Source organism: Haemaphysalis longicornis, unplaced genomic scaffold, assembly GCF_048455015.1.
Source record: "Haemaphysalis longicornis isolate Haplotype H1 unplaced genomic scaffold, Haemaphysalis longicornis Haplotype H1 scaffold_35, whole genome shotgun sequence".
In the NCBI taxonomy this organism is placed as follows: Eukaryota; Metazoa; Arthropoda; class Arachnida; order Ixodida; family Ixodidae; genus Haemaphysalis; species Haemaphysalis longicornis.
Window position 1 is genome coordinate 3370236 of NW_027526352.1, and position 8448 is coordinate 3378683.

Below are 8448 nucleotides of genomic sequence, written 5' to 3' on the forward strand. Positions count from 1 at the left end.
GTCGGCTGGAGATTTTTCAAGGTGCAAGACACTGGGAAAATCTCGGCGAGGCACGGCTTTAGCGAAGTCCGTCGTTAGGCCCACGGCGGAACGACCAGCGCCTCCTCTACGGGAAGGAGTTCGCCTCGTCGTCGTGGGTATCAATGCCGACCAGACCTCGCACCCCGGATCCGCGAAAACGTAAGCGGCTGCTCGGTGAAGCCGACTCGACTTCGCCGTGACTTTCCGCCCTTAGACTCGCGGTAGCCCATAGCCACGCCTAGCGTTAAGACGTATGCCTCCTCCTGGTTTCAAATGCAGAGCATTTCAGTAACTCACGATGTGACCCCGTTCCCGGTGTGCCTCGTCGTAGTCCGCTCCCCGTCGGCCACACGTGCGCCCTCTCCCCCGCGTCCTCCACGCCTGCTCTCCGCTCGCATCACCCTCTCTCGCCGTGTTCGGTCAAATGCATCGCATCCTCCCCCTACACTATATATTGTTACGGGGCAATAATTAGATTCCCCACAAATAGGACGGTATTCATGTACTGTGCTAGCGGGCATCATCATCAAGAAGAGAGATGAAGAGGACGCTGACGGGGAAGCGCGTTGGCTCCTTGGCTTGCGCGGTGCTCTCGTCCATCGTGGTTTCTTATAACTAGCCTCTGAATGTGCATCGTAAATACACCACTGTAAACAATATAAAAGAAATACTATCCGGCGCCCGGTTTCGATCCCTCGACCCTGCGGGTGGAACGCAACGTACACGGTGCTCTACCCACTGCGCCACAAAGCCGACACAGACTGAGACGCTAAGAACGCGCCTTATATCTTTCCTGTGTCCCGCCCAGCTTTCGCACCTAGCTGCTAGGTTTCTTCTTTTTTGTTGTTGTGGTTGTTGTATTCCATAGTGTTAGGGTGTAAGCCCCTGTGTCTCTGTATTTCCCCATTGTGTAATGTTTTTTGTTTGGTTGTCACCGCGGTCTAGTTAACGCTGTGCGTTAGCCGACCTGCGCACACGTGCGCACATTGTAGTGTCCGCTTAGCGCCTGTAGTAATTCCTAAGCGACCCCAGCTGCACGCCGTTGGTAGTGAGTGTCTTTGCTGGGATATTTGTTTTTGCTAAGTGCATATTAACCAGTTTTCACCTCATTGCATTTAAGCTTACCGAATTCATGTGAGCATGGTACACTTTCAGGTGTATTCGACCACTTCATAGGTCAAGTGGACACCGACGTGCCGGCAAAAACCAGACGCTTGAAGATGAACTGGTTTATTGCAGAGATGCTTAAAGACTTGAAATGAAAGCAGATATCCGCAATAAACCTGTTCATCATTCAGCTCTTCATGTCTGTTTTTGTACACAAATGTGGCAATAAATGCCTTACAAAGCAGAAACCCCACTGTTTCCTTGCAAAGAGAAGCCTGAAAACGCGGCTAGGACATTCACCACAGCAAATATTTGTGTTCATACGTGTAAACAAGCGAAACAAAAGTTATGTGTCAGTTGCGCGCGCTTTGCTGCGTCTGCCCCGCAGCATGGGGGGTTTTAGCTTGCCATGCCTGAACACGATGTCAAGTGTTCTAGCGTTACGCGGTGTGTGGGAACTAGTAGATGATGATGAGTACCCGGGGCAGGCTCTGCTTCGCTACTTCTTTGGTACTGCTCGCTTGTTGTTTTATGATGAGCCCATTCCCGGACCTACAGCCGAGCAGCCGCCAGCTTTCTACAGGTACGTTACTAAAACACTTAGAGGCTTTCAGTCGGCCAACCCAGATTTGGATATTAGAGCTTCATCTGCGACTGATATATGCGAGAAATTGGCTATTGGGCAACTGAATGATCGGCAAAAAGAGAAGTCTCGCGGGGCCCGCTGGCAACAGTTAACGTCAGCGGTGCTTCCTGCAGACGTTCGTGATTTCGGGTGGCTGCGGAGCTGGAGGGCCCTGCCGACGTGTGACCGCCTTGCAGCATTTGGTGTGGTTCGCTCTTCCCGGTGCCCGCAATGCGGACGCACTGAGACGCTAGAGCATGCTCTTTTTGAGTGTTGTGTGGCCGCCACATTCTGGGTTTTACTCAGCAGAATGTTTGAGCTTAGGCTGGGAGCCCACACGAAATCGAAAGACCCATTTGTCAGCTTTCTGCTGTGTGTGGGTGCCTTTGTTGTGTGGCGCCAGCGAGGTGTAGCCGCCTTCCAGGCACGACCACAGCGTGCCATGTATCCCCTGTTGTGGCGTGTTCGAAAAATGGCCATAGAGCATCTGCAGCATGAGCTGGTGGCGCTGGGTGAAGAATCTTTTCTCATGCGTTGGTCTACTCACTTCATCAATGTTGCCAATAACACCGTGCAATGGTGTGTCGTGCCTTATTAATAAGGTGAAACTTGCGTGCTGAAAGGAGTTGTATGTTTGAGGCCAAGGCGCAGTTTAGGCAGCCTGGCTGCGCATGCATCTCTGTACGGACATAGAACGGATGTGTGTGAACTGTTGTGGTTTTTATGTTCACTCCCACGCGTGAACTATGGTGTCTGAGTCTCGTGCCTCGGGCATAATTGTAAAGGACCTTCGGTGCGGTGTACTAGTTATTTTGTGAACTTCCATGATCTTCACTTCCTTTTCCTCTGTGGCACATTACGTAAATGCTGTGCTCTGTCGACCCGTGTAGTAGCTAACTACAGCGGGTCCTAGCTGTAACCTGTGTTTAATAAATTCTCTTTATGTGAGCTTTTGATATGGGGATGTAAAATATATGGGTCTGTGACACAATATGAAATCCCTATATGAAAGAAGCCCTATATGTTTCCCCCCACATCACCATATCCCCATATACCCATATCCAATAATGCCATATATATGGGCCCCATAGGATCCCATATATTGTGTTTATTGGTAGGGAATTGTCATGCTTACTCATGTTGAAACAATTTGCGATCCAATCCAATTTAATCGAATCCAATCCAATCGCAGCGGCTCCGGCGCGCAAGCTGTGCGCTGTGAGACGCAACTTCTCCTCGCACATGCAGGCGCGGCTATCTCCAAGCCACGCGAAACTCAGCTAGTGTAGCTCACGCTACAAAGGCGTTGTGTGGTACTGTTGCCCCCCTCGCCAGTAGAAAGATTTGGCACAGACTGCTATCGGCTTTAGGGGCTGAATAAACACGTGCACACCGAGCGGGTGAGTGCCACTAGGCGTACGTCGCACAGCCCGGGCTTATCTTACAACCAAAACGAACATAGTACCAGAGTCCTTCAATTATTTTACTGGCCACTAAACTTCTGGAACCGTCTCATATGGGGACAATGCGCTCCGCTGCAAGCGCCACTGCCGCTAAGGGGGCAAGCCGTTGTCGCGTGTGCGAATGCCGCTGTGATGTTTCCCGTCACGGCGTGCAAATGTTCGCGGTGATTTATCGCTCCTCGCCGCTTTAACAGAAACTTTTCTCCAAGTCATTCAATATTTCTCACCATACACTGTCTGCCTTTTATTAGACGATATTACTTTTTTTCAGTGCGCCCAACACTTACTCCTGCCTTGGCCGTTGACTGCACCCGCGTCCTCGCCCTTTAACGTATACGGATTTAATGTGTACGGATTTCTTAAAATTATAATCGTTTTGCACTGTTTACGCAGATGTTATAACCATTATAAAGGTAAGAGCTGCGTGGTTAGGGGCTGTTACGTGATAATGAAATAAACAAAGCCAATATACACCAATCATAATGAACAATTATATTTTAATTCCGCAAAGCACAACAGGAAGATAATATTACTGAAAGTGAATGCGCAATATTGTTGTCTGGGGGTCGACTTGGCCCTTGGTCGCAACGATTTAAGACTGCAATGGAAAGACAAGGGACCGAAACATAAAAAGACATGTGGCATCGTGTTTTTCGAACGCTTTTAAATTGTTGCAAGCATAAAGGCGCAAGAGAATGTCAAAATAAATTTTGGTCGCCGGTTGCCAAAAATAAAAAAATCTAAAGTCTGGAAGGCACGAAAGCGAGCATGGTTTGGAGTAAACACAATAAATTTATTTCTGTCGTTGCAATGCACAGCACACTGCGGAAAGAGAATAGGCAATGCAAGAGCACAAAGACAACATAATCCTGAAACCAAGTCAGTGCATATTTGCATGTCGGTACTTAACAGGCAGCTCCTAAGTTTGTCAACGCTAAAATCATGCTTTCAGATCAGTGATTGCTGTATACGTAGGTCTAGGAGGCTGCACACCGTGCTTCATCACTGCTCTGTAAGCGTAATTTTATCCCTGCAATTGATGTGCATGTTTCTGCCTTCCTCACGCGCTATTGCTATTTTGGCTAACATAGCAATTGCAGCCGGGATCGAAGACAAAAATTGAGTCATTTCAGCAGATGTAGCCGCAGAGTGCATGGAGCATTGACTGAATGATTGTACGGTTTAACGCGCCGACGCAACGCAGGCGATGAGGCGCGCCGTTATGAATGGCTCCGGTTTGAGTTTCATCACCTGGGCATCTTTAGCTTGTGCCAAAATCTCTTACAGAGGCGTTTTTGTTTTTAGCCTCCATCAGAAAAGCGGCCTCGAATACCGGTAATCGAACCCGGGTCCTTGTGCTCGAGTGGTTCGAGCAACCTGAGCAGCTGACACTGTTCCCCTATCGAGCAAAACCAGCCTACAAAAGTCCGTGTGTACTAAAGCCACAAGAAATTTCTGGCTGTTAATTGTTTAACGAGCTGTTTCACCGGGCGCTGAAACCGGGCGCCGCCTCGCTATTTGTTTTTGTAGTGGACTGCGCTGACGTAAGCCCAAACGCTGACGGGGATGAAGAGAAGCGCATGCGCAGTAGAGTCCGGACGGCGGACGACAACGCCAACGAGGGAGGGAGGGACACCGCCCCGAGCATGAGATGCTCCGCATCTGAAATCATGTTCGCTTGCGGCAAGATGTCTGGTGCCGTCTCTCTCGCGTGATCAGCGCTCTGAAATTTATGACCCGTACGTGATTTTTATTCTCTGAGCGTGGCTCGGACTGCTCACGCAAGCAGCCGCGGTCGATGATTTCTTACGTATTATAATCATCATCGTCGTCGACCACGGGGGCTTGCGTGAGCAGTCCGAGTCACGCGGAGAGAATAAAAACCATGTTCGGTTGCGGCATGATGTCTGGTGCCGTCTGTCTCGCCTGATCGGCGCTCTACAATCGGTGACCCGGACGTGATTTTTATTCTCTGCGCGTGGCTCGGACTGCTCACGCAAGCAACCGCGGTCGATGATTTTCGCGCTTCATCATCATCATCAGCATCATCATCACCGACCGCGGGTGCTTGCGTGAGCTGTCCGAGCCATCACTCTAAAAAAAGGGCAGTCCAAAGGGAGTCGTCGCTGCAATGACTCCCTTAGAGGCTACTAAAACTCTCTTTTACGCTCCACAGCTCTTTTTAAAACAGGAGGGAGGGAGGTAACAAGGCCTCTTGCGCTTTGCAATCGGAGTCACGTGTCAACAGTGTTTTTAGTATGTATTTATTGGCTGTTTTTATTTTCACAGTGCCAGTTAGGTTTGTTGCTACCATATTGCAAGAAATTGTGGCGCGGATACAAAAACATGCAAAGTAAGGGTAGACAGGTGTGTGTTCCCTGGCTTTGTTCGCTTCTGCGCAAACGGTACAAAATTTGGTTTTCTAGGAATGCAAAGCATAAAAAATATAACGCCCTTTATGAAAAACGCAAGGTAGAAACGCCAAGCCTTCTCTGATACAAATGCAAAATCCACAATGCAAAGTGGTGAGCTAAGCGAATGTGGTGTTACGATTTTTAGTGTGTCATTGGGTCTCCTGAATATGCTGCTTCGGTTAGCTCAGCGTTTCGATTTGGACTTTGGCTGAAAGGATTTTGGTCTTTGCATTTCTATCGGAGAATGCTTCGCATTCCTCCTGCTGCTCTCCTTCCTCTTCTTATTCTTCTTCTTCAATATGTGCCCTCCAAACCTGTACAGTTGGCTTTCCTACTTCGCAATTCAACAACAACACCACAATTTGCCCTTACAATGTGTGAAGTCGGCTTTCCTGTTCAGACATTTATCATCATCATCACCATCATAAGCTTTCCCATTCGGTAAAGTTGGCTTCCTGCAGTGCGTTCAAGCGTAAAAGCGCCATCAGTGGGGCATAGAGAGCTTCACTTTAATAAATTTTGTGAATATGTCGTATCAAAAAGCGATCATCTGCAATACATACCACACCTATATGGTAGCCAAAATTTTCTCGTTCTTGCAATTATCGGTAACTACGGGCGAATGAAAATGCTAAAAGAGTGGAAGAAACGTTTATTTGTAGTCAAGGGTTCGATGAAAGTTCGACTGGTGAGGCATGGTATGAAGAAACAGAAAGGCAGTCACTGACGAAGTCAAAAAAGTAAAAAGACGTTTCGGAACCCGTACTGGTTCCTTGTTCACAATGAGGCAAAAATGGAGAAGTTTCGACTTTAAAGGTGCAGTTTGTGACGCAATGACCGCATGTATATCAATGGTAACGTCCCTTATTTCGATTCATCGTGTCGGAGTATGTTTGTATGAACGATGACTCAAGTAAAAGACGGGAGGTCACGTTTTGTTCTTTGCACAGAATCGCAGCGTTGTCCCAGTCAATATCATGCTGGTGCTCGTGCGCATGCACGGCAATGGCATTAGCGGCCACCTTTTTGTTTTTGAGAGAGAAAATGACTTTATTGAATCTTTTCCGCCGGGGAGGAGGTGGATCAGGGCCCACAGTGCTTCACCCCTCCCCTGTCTATGAAACTAGGCAGACCCCGAAGCTATGCCTGGGCTGCAGCGCAGTCTACTCGGCGAGTCTTCAGAGAGGTCTCCTTTTCGCCTTTGCCGCGCCAGAGCAGCCTCGAGCCGCTGGACCGCTTGCAGTTGCCGCTCGCGTTCACTCGAGCTCATGAGTTCGATAATGTCCGGTGGGAGATCTTTGCTCCCCATGCACACAGAGTGTCTGTCACATCCCCACAGTCACCAACGCACACACACTGCACTTGTCACTCTCGTAGACGCCGGGGCACACGTGGCGCTAACGCCGGGGTGAGCACCGTTCCTGTCTGTAGTTGACGAAGAAGCACCACCTCGCTCCTCGTGAGCCTCAGGTGAGGCGGGGGCAGGGTCCGTCTTCCCATGCGATGCCATTGTAGCACGTCCCCGTATGAAGCCAAGGGCTCCATGTCCTGGTCTACCGTTGGCGACTGACGGGGTGACATTGAAAGGCACGATGCTAGTTCGCGTGCAATGGCGTCCGCCTCCTGGTTACGGTTGTCCACCAGACCCGCCACGTGAGCGGGGAACCAGCAGATGTATGCAGTCTCCGTCACCTGGCCGCCACCAACGATGCTTGCCGTTGTCCCGCAGACTGCGTTCCTGGCAAAGCCCGTGATCGCCGACCTAGAGTCGCTGAGTATGGTGCTAGTTGTTTGGCTGGTGAGCGCTATGGCTATGGCAGCCTCCTCTGCCTGCTTGGCCGTTTTGGCCTTTATGCTGCAGGCATTTAGCAGTTCACCAGTGGTGGCTCTGATGGCCACCGCCACAAAGTTGTTTGGGCGGTCGCGGTGCTTGACCGCGTCCACGTACACGGTGCCCGCGTCTCCCTTGTGCGTTTTGGCGAGCGCTCGGGTTCGCGCCGCCCTCCGTTCCGCGTTGTTGTCCGGGTGGACGTTGCGCGGCAGGGGCAGCACCTTGATTTTGCGGATGATTTCGTCCCTGAGGGGCGCGACCTGGTCATCGTGCAGTGAGGTCAGGGGAGGGTTGATGCCTAGCCTCTGCAGGATTCTTCTTCCAGTTTTTGTGGAGCCGAGGCGTTCGAGCTGTGCAACCCGTTGCGCCTCACTCACCTCTTCCAGTGTATTGTGCACTCCCAGTTCGAGGAGTGCCTTGTTCCTGGTGCTGTTGAGCAAGCCCAGTGCTGCCTTGTAGGATTTGCGGATGGCCGCATTGATCCTATCCCGTTCTTGCTTCTTCCATTGATGAAACGCGCCCACATATGTGACGTGGCTCATCACGAAAGACTGTAGTAGCCGTAGCAGGTTAGCTTCGCGCATCCCCTGTCTGCGGGTGGAGATCCTCTTGATGAGACGCGTTGCGATCCCCATCTTGGTGATCATCCGGTCGATTGTGATTGTGTTGCTGCGGCTGGCTTTAACGTGCATGCCGAGCACCCGGATGTTCTGGACCTTGGGGATGATGGTTCCGTACCCCGTTCGCAGCGTGATCTTTTCGGCCTCCTCCATGGCCCTTTTGCGGTGTCTCCCCAGCGGAGGCAGGATGAGCAGCTCCGACTTTTGCGGGGAGCACCTGAGTCCAGTGTCCTTTAGGCTGTCCTCGATGTTTTCAACCGCCTCTTGGAGTGTTGATTCAATGTGGCCGTCACTGCCCCCGGGAACCCAGAGGGTAATGTCGCCCGCATAGATTGTGTATTCACGTCCAGGAGCGTGTCCAGCCGCT